The 16106-nt window shown below is 31.9% G+C and overlaps 1 protein-coding gene across 2 annotated transcripts in view; it reads left to right on the forward strand.

Moving 5' to 3' along the window:
• Positions 1-610: 610 nt before the first annotated feature.
• Positions 611-16106, forward strand: part of LOC6054008 (lachesin) — a 223424-nt gene continuing 207928 nt past the window's right edge. For both annotated transcript variants that reach the window (XM_038266948.1, XM_038266949.1), the window contains exon 1: positions 611-1182. The gene's annotated coding sequence lies outside the window, so the exon portion shown is untranslated. The remainder of the gene's footprint in view (positions 1183-16106) is intronic.

A 16106-nucleotide genomic window follows, 5' to 3' on the forward strand; every position in this document is an offset into this window, starting at 1 on the left:
CTTAATATTAAAAAAAATCCTTTTGACACTCTACCTTTTTTCATAGAGTTTTTGTTTTTAAAACGTTATAGCTTTAGACCTTATGTCGCTCATTCAGTTTTTTTGTGTTATAATTACTAAAAATATGGAATATGGAAAATGACAAACAGGAAAATGAGATTTGAAAAAATCTGAGAAAATAAGTGCAGACTAAGGTTAAAGTACAGACAAATTAGGTTTAACGCATGTACCACATGCTTGAAAGATGATGATAAAAGATTTGAAAATCAAAAGATAAGATTTTATTTATCACAAACTATCAGAAATAAGATTCTCCATGAAAAAATGATGCAAACAATAACTCCATGCTGGCATCCCTGCCAAAACCTACACTTTCTCTCTGTTGTCATCCCCAATCCCTCTCTCTCTCACGAGCGTCCACATGGCCCCACATCATCAACAAACGAACCAAAAAACCCGAAGCCACCGGTTGCTCGCCGGCATCCCCCGTTCGTGTGTCCCCGGTTCGGGGACTTCTCCCGAACACATCTCCGTTTCGGCTGGTTGCCTACCATGCAGGCGCAACAACACTGTGCCCTCGCAAAGTCAACTCTTCAGTTGGTCGACGGTGAGGCTGCTGGTGAGGCGTTTTTTTTTCGGTCCTCGGAACGTCCAAATTTCGTGCGGTTAAGCCGACGGCGGTGTGCAGTGCGCGTTGCCTACCTTGCAGGCGCTGCCTCAGTTGGGCTCGTTACTTGGCGCCGTTGAGATCGTCGGGAGTTGCTTTTTGAAGGATTGAAAATTGAGTAACAAAAAATAAAACAATCTTAAAGTGCTGATGTAATCTTCGTCAAAAGGGATCATAAAACAAAGCAAAGAGAAGGTACCGAAAGGGGAAGAGTGAGTTATAAAACAAGTGCATTTCTCACTGTCAGAGCAGCTGTGGCAGATCCTCGTGAAGTGTGCTTATCATGAAGGAAAAGGGAAGCTTTTCCCTGATAAGAGGGATGATGGTGTTGTGTTGATGATTATTACTTTATAATGGGAAAGTGGTGGTAGCAAAAAAAAGTGTGGCAATTTCAACAAAAAAAAGTGAAGTGAGAAATGACGGACAGTGTTGAGTGTTGAGCGAAGAAAAATGAATTATTGGAGGAAAAAGTGAAAACAAGTTGTTGAGAGTTACAAAAGGAGGAAGAAAAATAGGTACATCAGCGAAAACATAAGTTTTCCACAATTTTTCCACACAATTCTTTTCTGGTACGGGAAGGCAAGACGAAGACACAACCGGAAGTGGTGTGGAAAAGCAGCGTGAAAACTGCTGCTGCTGCTGGATGATTTTTCAATTGTGTTGGCCAACAAGGGACTAGAGGATAGTAATTTACTACCCCCGGCGAAACAACAAATGAAATTTGATATGCCGCGCACCTGAATCATCAATCTTCTTCGCCAACGCAAAGGGAAAATACAGGGATTTTCTTGTTCTGTTTTCAAACAAGCTTTAACTGAAATTACGTTTTTTTTTTCATTGAATTATAGCAAAAAAAAGTGAGTTGAAACCACCAAATGTGGCGTATCGCGCGCGTAACAAAAGGAAACTGCTGGAAATTGAGTTATTCAGTTCTGGCTCGTGGCTCTCTGTCACCAAAACGATATTAATTGAATGGAAAGTCAACCTCGAATTGGTAATTTGTATTCAATTACCGTCGTATAACGGAGTCGATTTGCGTTTTTAATGGAGAAAAAAGAGTTATGATCAGAATTCAGCAATGGTGTTTTCATTGTTCATAAAAATGTAGGATTTTTTCGCTTGATTTTTTTGAAATTAATTGGAGAGAGAAAACAATAATGTTTTGTTTAAAAATATGTTGATGCAAATGAGAATTTCTAACTTAAACTATTGAGTTTAAAAATAACGTTAAAAAAATTAAAAATATGATTTTTTGGTGGTTTTATTTTCATTTCCATTTCATTTTACTTTTTTTGTGTATACAACGTGGACTCAATAATCATGCTGACTTCACAGTTAAGAAAAACAATATTTTTTTGGCAGAAATTCCTAAACCTTAGAAACAGTGTAATATTGCATGCAGATATTACCAGCGCCTTAGCCAACAAGGCTAGCAAGACTTTGAAATGAGTGTGAAAAATAAACTTCAATATTAGCATGACATTTCGGTCAAGTAGGTGTAATAGTACTATTTTCTGCATGTAAAATTACATGAAGTTGAAATAAAATATTTTAAAAATTATTAAACCTTATTTTTTTTCTCTGTGTATTACAATATTCTGAAAATATGTAATGCATTTTTTATTGTATTGTCGAACCCAAAAACGTTTATTTCATAAATCATATTGTTCAGATTTTGATTCTGCTTTCCTGGACTGAAAAAGATAACATTTTCCAAACTTTTTTCTGCTATTTTGTTTAAATAATATGTATTTTGTCAATTTTTTTTATTTGTTGATAAAGCAAGTAAATATCAAGGGTTTTGTGATGAGATCCGGCCTCTGAAATGTTCATAAATAACACTTAAATGCTTATAACTTTTGATAGGGTCGTCAGATCTTCAATCTTTTGAACTCGTTAGAAAGGTTTTTTGAATACCTTTCTAAAAATGTACAACATGACGAGGTTTCTTACAAAAACCACCCTTTTTAAATCTTCCGGACTTTTGTTAAATTCGTTTTTTTAGCATAACTTTTGAAATACTTAACTAAACTTTATAATTTTCAATAGCGACTTATGAGACCCCAAGACGGATCGAATGAGACCAAAATTGTCCAAATCGGGTCAGCCAGTGCCGAGATAACTCAGTGCAAATTTTTTCGATCAACATCCCACCACACACACAGACATTTGCTCAAAATTTGATTCTGAGTCGATATGTATACATGAAGGTGGGTCTAGGAGGTCAAATTAAGAATTTCGTATTTCGAGTGATTTTATAGCCTTTCCTTAGTAAGACGAGGAAGGCAAAAACACTGAAAATCAAGGGAAGAACTGAAGGGCTTTATTTTTGTTAGAAGTGCTATTTTAATTTTGTCGACTTTTATTGCTATTATAAACAAGTGATAAATTCTACAAAGGTTTAAAGTTTGCAAATTAAAAATAGAACCAATAACTTGTTTCTGAGATATCCTGAGTTGAAAATTGAGGACAAATTCACGAACCAAAAAATTACACAAAAATTCAAAATATTTTCTATCTCGTTTATCATGAGCAGTTCTCTAGGATTTCGGTCATTCGATTTTTTTTGTATTTTTTAATCCGACTGAAACTTTTTTGGTGCCTTCGGTATGCCCAAAGAAGCCATTTTGCATCATTAGTTTGTCCATATAATTTTCCATACAAATTCGGCAGCTGTCCATACAAAAATGATGTATGAAAATTCAAAAATCTGTATCTTTTGAAGGAATTTTTGATCGATTTGGTGTCTTCGGCAAAGTTGTAGGTATGGATACGGACTACACTGGAAAAAATAATACACGGTAAAAAAATTTGGTGATTTTTTTATTTAACTTTTTATCACTAAAACTTGATTTACAAAAAAACACTATTTTTAATTTTTTTTATTTTTTGATATGTTTTAGAAGGCATAAAATGCCAACTTTTCAGAAATTTCCAGGTTGTGCAAATAATCACTGACCGAGTTATGAATTTTTTAATCAATACTGATTTTTTCAAGAAATCGAAATTTTGGTCGTAAAAATTTTTCAACTTCATTTTTCGATGTAAAATCAAATTTGCAATCAAAAAGTACTTTACTGAAATTTTGATAAAGTGCACCGTTTTCAAGTTATAGCCATATTTAAGTGACTTTTTTGAAAATAGTCGCAGTTTTTCATTTTTTTAAATTAGTGCACATGTTTGCCCAGTTTTGAAAAAAATATTTTTGAAAAGCTGAGAAAATTCTCTATATTTTGCTTATTTGGACTTTGTTGATACGACCTTTAGTTGCTGAGATATTGCAATGCAAAGGTTTAAAAACAGGAAAATTGATGTTTTCTAAGTTTCACTCAAACAACCCACCATTTTCTATCGTCAATATCTCAGCAACTAATGGTTCGATTTTCAATGTTAATATATGAAACATTTGTGAAATTTTCCGATCTCTTCGAAAAAAATATTTTTGGAATTTTCAAATCAAGACTAACATTTCACAAAGGCCAAACATTCAATATTACGCCCTTTTAAAATGTTTGTCTTGATTTGAAAATTCCAAAATATTTTTTTCGAAAAGATCGGAAAATTTCACAATTGTTTCATATATTAACATTGAAAATCGGACCATTAGTTGCTGAGATATTGACGATAGAAAATGGTGGGTTGTTTGGGTGAAACTTAGAAAACATCAATTTTCCTGTTTTTAAACCTTTGCATTGCAATATCTCAGCAACTAAAGGTCGTATCAACATAGTCCGAATAAGCAAAATATAGAGAATTTTCTCAGCTTTTCAAAATATTTTTTCAAAATTGGGCAAACATGTGCACTAATTTAAAAATGAAAACTGCGACTATTTTCAAAAAGTCACTTAAATATATAACTTGAAAACGGTGCACTTTATCAAAATTTTAGTAAAGTACTTTTGATTGCAAATTTGATTTTACATCGAAAAATGAAGTTGAAAAATTTTACGACCAAAATTTCGATTTTTGAAAAATCAGTATTGATTAAAAATTCATAACTCGGTCAGTGATTTTTGCACAACCTGGAAATTTCTGAAAAGTTGGCATTTTATGTCTTCTAAAACATATCAAAAATAAAAATTAAAAATAGTGTTTTTTTGTAAATCAAGTTTTAGTGATAAAAGTTAAATAAAAAATCACCAAATTTTTTTACCGTGTATTATTTTTCCAGTGTAGTCCGTATCCATACCTACAACTTTGCCGAAGACACCAAATCGATCAAAAATTCCTTCAAAAGATACAGATTTTTGAATTTTCATACATCATTTTGTATGGACAGCTGCCGAATTTGTATGGAAAATTATATGGACAAACTAATGATGCAAAATGGCTTCTTTGGGCATACCGAAGGCACCAAAAAAGTTTCAGCCGGATTAAAAAATACAAAAATTAAAATTGAAGAAAAAAGACCGATTTCGTAGAGAATTGCTCTCATGCTCAAAATGAACATCATCGCGGTGACATGAACTTCATCTTGTTAAAAAAAAATACTGACCCTATACATTTTTGAGCCAAATATTAAACGTTCAGACATTTTCGATTCCAAATTTCATTTTGCATCTAAAATGGATTTTTAAAGTTTTGTTTGACCATTTTCCTATTTTTTTTGCTCAACTCATTTTTTTCAAAAGATCATAACTTTGGTATAAGATTTTTTGGGATATTAACTTTAACTGATAAAATGTCTAATACATACATCGGAATTTCATTCCCGTATTTTCCAAAAGGAATAAAAATAAATAGAAATCTGAAAAAATAGTTAAAAAAAACTAAACCGCGGATTTTTTTTATTGCGTTCGTTTTAATGTCAGCTTCTAAACGAAGCCAATTTGATAAAATTAAACGATGCAAATTATTTTCAAAATTTAAGGAGTTACTTTAAAATGTGTGTTTAAACGATCTTTTTGGAAAGTATGGGAATAAAATTCTGATGTTTGTATTGGACTTTTATCAGTTGAAGTTGATGTCCCGAAATATCTTGTGCCAAAGTAATAATATTTTGAAAAAAAATATATATATTTGTGCAAAAATAAAACCGAAATATGGTTTAACAAAATTTTGAGAATATTTTTTTTTTATTTTTGTTCATCCAAAAATCTTAAAAAATAGTGAAAAAAACAACAACGCTGATTTTTAGCCTTCATTTTAATCTCAGCTGCTGAATGTAAGCCAACTTAAAAAAACACTTACAAATTATTTTAAAAATTTCAGGAGTTACTTTAAAATGTGTGTTTGTTTTATAATCTATGGACTGATTTAAAAATGATTTAATTTTATTCGCAACTTTAAATGATAAAAAGTAATAAAAATATCGTAATATTATTCCTGTACTTTACAAAAGGAATAAAGTTTCATCTGAATAAAAAAAAAAACTTAAAAAATGGAACATTTCACAAGTGAAAAAAATTAAACAAAAGCGCTGAAATTGTGTCTCGTCTAACTGCGGACTGAAACGGTAAAAAATATTTTCAAAATTGAATGAAAATTTAATTTGAATCGTTGGAAAATTTTAATGAGTTTAATGTATGACATTGAAGCAATCTGATTTTTTTCTCTTTTTAATATTTGAAGAAAAATGTTTTTTAAATTTTTTTGATTTGCAATTCTATAAAAGAGCAAATCTAGACTAAAACAGGATTTTTTTAAGGTACTTTTATGTCGATCCTCTCCAATTTCAATGAACTTTGTAGACATGTTATCCTACGCTTATACAAGCCAGACGCACTCGATGCTGGCATTTGGGAAGGGCGAAAATGTATTCAATATGATTCGTAATTTAAATATTGCTGTATCTCGAAGCCATTGCATCGTATCAAAAAAGGTCAAAGACAAACTTGTAGGAAATTTTTCGGGCATTCTGAATAAAAAAAAACACTGAAGGAAAAATTTCAGTTCAAAATTTAAATTTGATGGTGAGTCTACGATTTTTTTCGTTCAAAATTTTTGTGAAAATAGCCTAAGATGTTACAAAAAGGCTCATAAAAATGTAGGAAGGAGTAACAATCCTGAAAAAAAAAATCAAAAATCATTTACCAAAACTTGTTTTTTTGAAAAGTGCTCTAACCTTCAAAATTTTCAAAAAACCTCAAACAATTTTACATAAATGTCTTAATATTGAAGTTTGTCCAATGTCCAATCCTTGTGGAGTTTTTTTTTGAAAAGGTCCAATAAACCAAATTTCCAGTTTTTGCTTTTTGGATGTTTTTGAAACCGCCTTGAGTCAGGGGTATTAAAAAACACCCAAAACGCAAAAACTGAAAATTTGGCAATTTTTTGTCAATTTCTGTATGTGATACCTAATTTTTCGGTCTCAAAAATATTTTCTCCGGAAAGTCCATCCAATTTTCCATTAGTTTAGTGGCCGTCTTACCCCTACCTTCCCTACTGAAATCAATCATCAATCGAATGCCTATTTATGAGCTTCGCGATTCCGTGAGAAAAATATTTTGTGCATTAAAAATAAAACTTTTTTTTTCAGTTTTTGCCAGTTTTACTTCATTCGATCCAGAAATCACGAATAAGCTTCAATTTTAAATGGATTTTTATAGGAAATTTATTATCAAGAAGTAATAATGAAAATTTCAAAACCCAATCTATATAAATCGGTACTGGAATGAAATTTTGCGTGCTTTGCAAAGGTGAATTTCGATTACATACATTGTTTTTCTGAGCATCTTTAGAAAGGAAATTTGAAAAAGAAGACCAGTCATAAACATTGAAGGCGATGTTCTTTAACAAGATTCCGAGATATGTTTCTTTTTAGAAAATAACTTTAAAATTTCAGCGATTGTAAGCCGTAATTTTAAGCCGCAACTTTTGGTACCCAAACATGTACAGGTCAGGTCAATCGCAGTTTTAGTGAAAAAAGTAGTGTTTCCGAATCAAACTGATTTGTTCCAGTGTCTTGACACGTTAGAAATAAGTTGGCACGTTAAAAGAAATCATAAAAAAAGCAAACAAATATTTGCATAATCACTGTCAGCAGAATATGAAATGCTCTGATTACTTGAGAGCTTTTATGACCAGCAGTTTACGTGCTGAACCATAGAAATGCATTACAAACCATCCCTTTTTTTTGCTCTCTTGAGGTTGAAACAAAACAAAACAAAACAATGCAACCACACGATTTTCACACGTGCCGGGAAATCTCGTTGGAAAAAAGAAAGAAATCGCATTTCATCTTAAGAAGAACTCCTCCACCAAAAACCAAAAAGCAATTCCTTGCTGCTTCCCCTTCCTTTTTCTCCGTTTGGCTGGCAATAAGACTGATGGGAAAGTACGTGAAAAGTGATGCATTTTGCATACCCACCCGGAAAAGTTCTTTTCCTGGTTTCTGGTGGGTGGGTGGCTGGACTGGACGAAAGGTGTGGAGAGTCGTAAATAATTCATTGCACGTCACGTGAGATTTGCACCCAAGCGAAACGGAAAGGGGGGGGGGGGAGAATACCAGAAGTTTTGAGTCTGAGCGGTCCGTTTTTTGGCGAACGAGACAAACTCAGCTGACTGGACTGCGCTGGAATGGGTGGGGAGATGCAAGGGCAAGTGGAAGGTGCACGGAAAATGTTAAATAACGAAAACAGTGAAAAATCGTGAAGAAAAAGGATGAAGATTTTGCCAAATTTCTGTCGAAATAGTCAACTATCACTTGTTTTGAAAAACTTTTGATAGAGTTTAGCTTTGTCACTATGATGAATTAAATTTGATTAAAAAACGATATTCAATGGGTGATTTTCGTATAGCTAACACAGCAGATGCCACAACACCTTTTTGATTTGCGTGAAACTTTGTTCTAAGAGGTAATTTTAGTCCCTGATCACGAAACCGAGCTCTATTTTTCGATATTTCGTGACGAAGGGGCGGTACGACCCCTTCCATTTCTGAACATTCGAAAAAACCAATAATTAGCAGCCCGAAATGGTGATGGCTTGGAAATTCGGTGTTAGAGGGACTTTTTTTGGACGCCCAACATGATGAAGTACTCAGAATTCCGAAAAATGTATTTTATATCGAAAAAAATACAAGAAAACTTCCAAACACCCTACCATTATTCATTACTCGAATATATATATTTTTTGGGAAATTTTATTTTATGAGAAATTCTGCAATCTGGAATAACTCGTAAATAATATATATTTTTTATGTTCGGGGTTTATTTTATCAAAATCATTTAAAAGAAGCATTGAAAAAGACGTTTAAAAATTCAAAAAATCACATTCAAAAAAAGAGTAATTAAATATTGGTAATTTTCTACCAATAAAAAACTATCCCAACGCGTTTAATTTAAATTATAATTCAATTTTGGCTCGAATAGTTAGGAAACCAAAAATAATATTCAATAGAATTTCAATAATTTTTACGATTCTTAGATGTTGTCAAAGATTATTTAAAGACCTAAAACGGGTGCATGTAACTTTTCAAATTTCATATTTGCGTCAGAAAATTTCACAACTGTTAAAGAAAAATAAAATAAAAAAACAATCGGTTATCTAATTAAAAAAAATTATAAAACTTTGAATTCAATACTGCATTAATTTTCAAAAACGAATTAGTGTTTTTTTCATTAAATTAAATCATGAAAGTTGAAAAATATCTTTTTTGCAATTCCGTCGTGAAACTACTTACTTTTCCTGTCATTCTTGAACGACGAAATAGCCTACTTTTCTGTACCAAAAATAACAGAATCGAATAGCAGGAAAATTTGACCCAAGACTTTTCAAAATAAATGTTGAAAAGTTCTACTTTTCAGCACTTGTTTCGAAAAGTAACACTTTTCAACATTTTTTTGATTTAAACGATTTATTGACAAAATACATAAAAATTTGACACAAAATTTCACTCAGTGTGTGTTTTTTGGAATTGCAAAAAATGTTGTATGGAACTCGTTGCAAAACTTGATTTTTTCAGCACTCTTCGTATTTATCCAACTCGGTGAACCTCGTTGGATAAATGTACGACTCGTGCTGAAAAAATCCTCTTTTTGCAACTTGTTGCATAAACTACTATTTTGCCTGTCATTCTCATATGACGAAAAGGCCTACTAAAAATAAAAGTTTCGAAAAGTGATACTTTTCAACACAAGTTCTTCTTTTCAGCACTGAAATGGGAACTGAAAAGTGGAACTTTTTAGCACTTGTGTAAAAAAAAAGTTATAGGTACTAGCCTTATCACTTAAATTGCCGTTTTCACTTTATATCCGAAGAAACGGTGATTTTTAAAGGGGTGTCCAAATTACCCCCACTGTCCATATTACCCCAAACTCCCCTACTTTTCGATATTGTTTTGATTTTAACAGTGAATTGACCGAAAATTCCATTCAAAGGGCGTTTTTCGGAATTGAAAAAAATGTTGTATAGAACTTGTTGCAAAAATTGTTTTTTTTAGCACTCGTCGTATTTATCCAACTCGGTAAACCTCGTTGGATAAATGTGCGACTCGTGCTGAAAAAATCTTGTTTTTGCAACTTGTTGCATAAACTACTGTTTTACAGCAATTTATACTTCAAAAATGAATAGCAGTTTGCAATGAAAAATTCGAACACATTTGCATGAAGGAATTATTTGTTATATATTTTAAAAAATAATTGATTACAATTTCTTTTGTTAAACAAGGTCTCCAATTAAGAAATAAAAAAAAGAATAGAAACCGAGTGCAGGACACGGAAATTATACAACAGCAATAGTCAAGAGTTTATTTGAATGCCAATACAAATTGCATTTAAATTATTTGTTTGTCCCCTGAGCAATTCTTTACGAAATCGGTCTTTTTTCTTCAATTTTAATTTTTGTATTTTTCAATCCGACTGAAACTTTTTTGGTGCCTTCGGTATGCCCAAAGAAGCCATTTTGCATCATTAGTTTGTCCATATAATTTTCCATACAAATTTGGCAGCTGTCCATACAAAAATGATGTATGAAAATTCAAAAATCTGTATCTTTTGAAGGAATTTTTTGATCGATTTGGTGTCTTCGGCAAAGTTGTAGGTATGGATACGGACTACACTGGAAAAAAATGATACACGGTAAAAAAAATTTGGTGATTTTTTTATTTAACTTTTTATCACTAAAACTTGATTTGCAAAAAAACACTATTTTTATTTTTTTGATATGTTTTAGAGGACATAAAATGCCAACTTTTCAGAAATTTTCAGGTTGTGCAAAAAATCATTGACCGAGTTATGCATTTTTTAATCAATACTGATTTTTCAAAAAATCGAAATATTGGTCGCAAAATTTTTTCAACTTCATATTTCGATGTAAAATCAAATTTGCAATCAAAAAGTACTCTAGTAAAATTTTGATAAAGAGCACCGTTTTCAAGTTAAATCCATATTTAAGTGACTTTTTTGAAAATAGTCACAGTTTCTCATTTTTTTAATAAGTGCACATGTTTGCACACTTTTGGAAAAAATATTTTTGAAAAGCTGAGAAAATTCTCTTTATTTTGCTTCTTCGGACTTTGTTGATACGACCTTTAGTTGCTGAAATATTGCAATGCAAATGGAACAGGAAAATTGATGGTTTCTATGTCAAAATATGAAACATTCGTGAAATTTTCCGAACTTTTCGAAAAAAGTTTTTTCAAAAATTTAAAATCAAGACTATCATTTCAAACGGGCCAAACATTCAATATTACGTCCTTTTAAAATGTAAGTCTTGATTTGAAAATTTTGAAAATAATGTTTTCGAATGGCTTCTTTGGGCATACCGAAGGCACCAAAAAAGTTTCAGCCGGATTAAAAAATACAGAATTGCAAAAAATAGAGAATTGCTCTTCTTGTTGCACGATTTTCAATCATTTACGTGAAATAATATGCAACTATGGAAGGTTTCAAATTAAAATATTCCAAAGATAAATATCACGAAAATTTTGATGTTAATTAAAAACAAGTTTTCATTACGGCCGTTGCTAAATTTTATATCATGTATTTGTCCCTTAAAACATTGTTTTTTGCGGGATTTGTTTTTTAGGGCATAAAAACAAAAATATTGCTGATAACTCAATTAAAAAACCTGTACAGTCGATTGTGAAATAGGACGCATTATACTTTTAAACAAATTTAGAATATTTGACCCAAGATCGAAAGAAGACATAAAACATTGGGAAAACAAATATTTTCAAGCTTTCATTGATATTTTGCAAATTTTCTGTAGTTGCATCAATTATTTTTTTACACCATTTTGGGATACTTTTTGCTTCAATATTTTGAAGGTTGAACTATAATATTTAAATTCAGTTTTTTTTCTACCAAATATTTTCAATTGTTAAATTGTAGGCAACATCAAAAATTAATGACATCCCTTCCTATTTTCCGTTACCTCACATTTCCCATCTTCAGTCTTCAGTTCTTCTTTTCCAAGAACTCGTGATGGGAGCGGAACCAGATGGAAGATTTATTGTTTCTTAAAACTATTTCTCACTTTTGGGAAGCTTTTGGCTTTTCTCACCACCGAGCTTCCCCTGTTTCCACAATTGCAGAAGCAGATCAGCTGGTTCGCATTCCGAGGTGCACAACAGACAGCTTGTGGTGTGGTTGGTCCAGGCGTTTAAGGTGCAATTCAGTTGCCTCATTTTTTTAAAGCTCAATCGACCATCATGCATCGACCGGCGCTGGGCGTTACAGAAATACCAACACCTCATTCCGCCGGCTCATTATGATGCCAATAATAAAGTCACATAAACAAAATCGATTCATTTATTGGCCCAGAAATTGCCCAGCAACGGCTGGTTGGCTTGCTCGCTCTGCGAAAAAAAGGGAATAAAATCACTCATCTAGGGCAATAAAAATGGATACTTTTCACTCCCCGGTAGAACCGACCTTTTAGCGTCGCTTTTTTTTCCAAAATATAATAATTTTCCAAGGCCGCGTCTGGTTCTGTCTGCCAGCCCGACGACTGAAGCCTGAAGGGAACCCCAACCCCACGCCATAATAAAAAAAACCGGAAACTTTTCCTCCCAAAAATGTTAGTCCCAAAAATGAACACACTTAAATTCCTCAGCTGGTGATGCGGACTGAATGAGGCAGAGATTTTTTTTCACTTCATTTTCTTCTCGCAGTCTTAGAAAGTACAAACTTTCCGCGCTAGAACGGTTGAATTGTCATAAATCATGACCACGACGACTTGGGAGGGTCAAGTGGATGTTGCAGGGCTAGGAGGACGGGGTCAACGGCATGTTTTTGGGGAAACTTTTTTTTTCATTTTTCGTTTTGATTCGCTCTTGGATTGGATTTAAACAAAGAGCAGTGTCATGTAAAATTAAGATCTTAAAGTTTAACGCGTCACTGCTTTAAGTGGAGAGATGGGGCTTGAGTGGAAATTGAATTTAAAATGGCTTCATTAATCATTTTGTTTTTGATTTAAAAAATGACTGTAACGGTGCAAATCAACCAATGCTTTTTGCTACAACATTTTTGTTACGCTCTTTTTAGTATCTTCAAAACTATAGGGCAACTATCGGTATAATTTTCTAGTCATCCCCTGAACTTTCCCCTAAACTCAAGAGAGGTTGGCCCCTTCAAGAATATAAAAAACGGTTTTATAAGATTGTAATTTAATATGGAAAATAAATTAAAAAAATGGATAATTTCCTAAGTGTAACTATTGTTGAATTATTGAAGCTAAAAACTATCCTTATAAATACCTGCAATTTTGTCAGAATCACCATATTGATCAGAATACCGCCCCTGATCGCATAAATGTCCCATATGCATTTTCATCGCTTTCGAGTTTTTGATGCAGTTTGCAAAAGATTTTACAAAAGCTCTCAACAAAAATAACCAAAAGTTAAATCATACTTTATAATAGGTGCAAGTCATTGATAGGGACACTACTGATTTAGAAAAAATAGCATTTTGATAAAATGAGCATTATATCGAACCCGAAGCCTTATTTTGTACTTTCCAAATATTATAAGAAAACTAAGATTTTGACAATAACCTCATTCAATCTCATGCCCGTGGCTTTTACGTCGTTTTGGCGGTTATGTGGTAGTAGAATCAGCTAATTGCATTGCTAGCAACAATTCCTCATACTGGAAATAATCAAAAGTGTAAAAATTACGGCCGTACGAGCGATTGTTCCTCTTGCCCCATATGGTCGTGTTGCCCCACCTTCCCCTAAATTCAATTGGTCTCTTTCAGGCTGACATTTATAAGAATAATTTAAAACGAAACATTTTTTAATGCTCCATTGATTTTTATTTAAGACGTACATGGCCATCACGCCATGGTTGAAGGATCGACACTTTCAAATTTCAGTAGAGAAATAGTAAAAATTTAAATAATCGATATATTTCGATTATTTTAAAATTAGTTGCAAGTTTTTTTACATTTTTTCCTGAAAAATGTTTCACATACAACCTCCAAGACATGCGCTATCGGAGTTAAAAGACTATGTGTGTACTTTTTTCAGAATGAACTGGATTAAATTTGGTTAGATTTGAATTGAAAAGGTACATAAATATAGGCAAAAGGATGCAGTCCATGAATGCAGGTAAATTTTCTGACTACCAATATTGTCTATTATTTTTAAGTTATGATACTACATACTTGCGTTAGAGAAGATAAAAAGGTTATAATTTAGTCATCATAGTGAAATAAAACAATTGGAGCAATCCAATCACAATAACATTGATTAAAAACATAATGGAATCTGAAAAATCTCTTTTAAACAAATGAAAAAAGTGGCAACGCAATGCATGTGACTTAAAAACAATAAAACATATTAGAGGTTTCGAGAATTAACCTGCATTGTAACAAATTATTGGATTGGATGAAAACTGGATAATTAAATGTTTCTAAAAGGGTTGTTCGAGAAGATTTTGTTTAAAAGTATTCGAGAAATTACTGTTTGAAGTAATAAATTAATGAAGCACGTGTGCTACCAAGGGCGTAAGAGGATCAAATATGAAAACAATATCGTTTGATTTCAATCACTTTTACACAATGAAAATTATTTTAATCTAATTAATTTATTAGGCCTAAAACTATATAACAAAAATCATACCATAAATGGAAACATGACAAATTATTTGCTATGAAAAATATAATCTCTGCATGACTTTTCTTCATTTCCACTTTATGGTAACTGAGACATATTTAAATGCAATTTTGTTGCAGTGGCGCAAAGATTTTAATTGTCCATCAACTTTGATTAGAAAAATACTTCTCATCAAAAAATACTAATATTTTTTTTCAATTGGTAAAATTTTAAAGACAGCATAAAAAATAGAAAATTTAAATATTTTCTCAAAGTTTCTTGACTTTTACAAGAGATCAAGCCATTAATTGATCCTCCCACTCATGTTGACCATTAAAGTTGCTGTTCTATACAATTCTGTTGCAAAATATTAAAAACAGGATCAGAATAATTTTCGTTAAATTTCAAATTTACCGGGAATTCGCGGAAATTGGACGTTCTAATATAAGCCATAAGCCTCCATACAATTTTGGCAGCTGTCTATACAAAAATGGTACGTAAATAGTCGAAAATCTGAATCTTTTGAAGGAATTTTCTTATCGATTTCGGGTCTCCGGCAAAGTTGTTGGTATTGATAATGACTATTCAGAAAAAAATATTTTATTGATAGGCACAATTTTTTTTACACAAAAAATCGATATCCTTAAATCAATTTTTATTTTATTGTATAGGTTTTTTCGGTACGTATTAGGGGACAAAAATCATCACCTGCTATGCTTTTTTGATTATTTTTTAGTCAAGCAAAAATATAAGAGTTAAACTCTTGATGTAAAATCGAATATCTGATTATAAATTATTTCAATATCGGCACAAATAGAGTCCTTATTTATGTTTTTTATAGTTTAGTGTTTCTAAAAATATTCAATAGCTACAACTTTGCTTGAGACACCAAATCAATCAGAAAAAAAACGTTAGGGTAGGGTAGTCATCAATGAGACACTTTTGGTTTTTAACATTCAACGATTTTTGTATTTTATTCATCAGCATGTTTTGAGGAGCTTTTAGTTGCATTTTCTTTCTTTTAATGTGTTTTAAAATATGAGATCGATCTGACGTCTACAGCCAAAGTTATTCAACTGTCTCATTGTAGACGCACTTGGCAGGAACAATGAGACAGCTGGGGAACAATGAGACACTTTACGAAAATCAATTCTTTTGTAGTAAATCATCTTGTTTTTGTATTGTTACATTACAAGTAACAAATTGCCTTGAACATTTTAGAGCAATTTTGCCAACATGAAACTTTAATTAACAAAAGTTATACTAAAAAGTATTTAAATTTTTTAAAATCCATATATTAATACCAAATAACTTCATATTTTTGGTTAAATAAAGTTGAAACTCAATAAATAGATTTCCATAGATTTTGAAAAGTTTAACGAAGAAAAATCAAAGTGTTTTATTGTTACCCATGAGCTGAAAAGAGTGGGGAACAATAAGACAACTCAGGATTCTGGGTGTAA

The sequence above is a fragment of the Culex quinquefasciatus genome, chromosome 1, assembly GCF_015732765.1.
Source record: "Culex quinquefasciatus strain JHB chromosome 1, VPISU_Cqui_1.0_pri_paternal, whole genome shotgun sequence".
Classification (NCBI taxonomy): domain Eukaryota; kingdom Metazoa; phylum Arthropoda; class Insecta; order Diptera; family Culicidae; genus Culex; species Culex quinquefasciatus.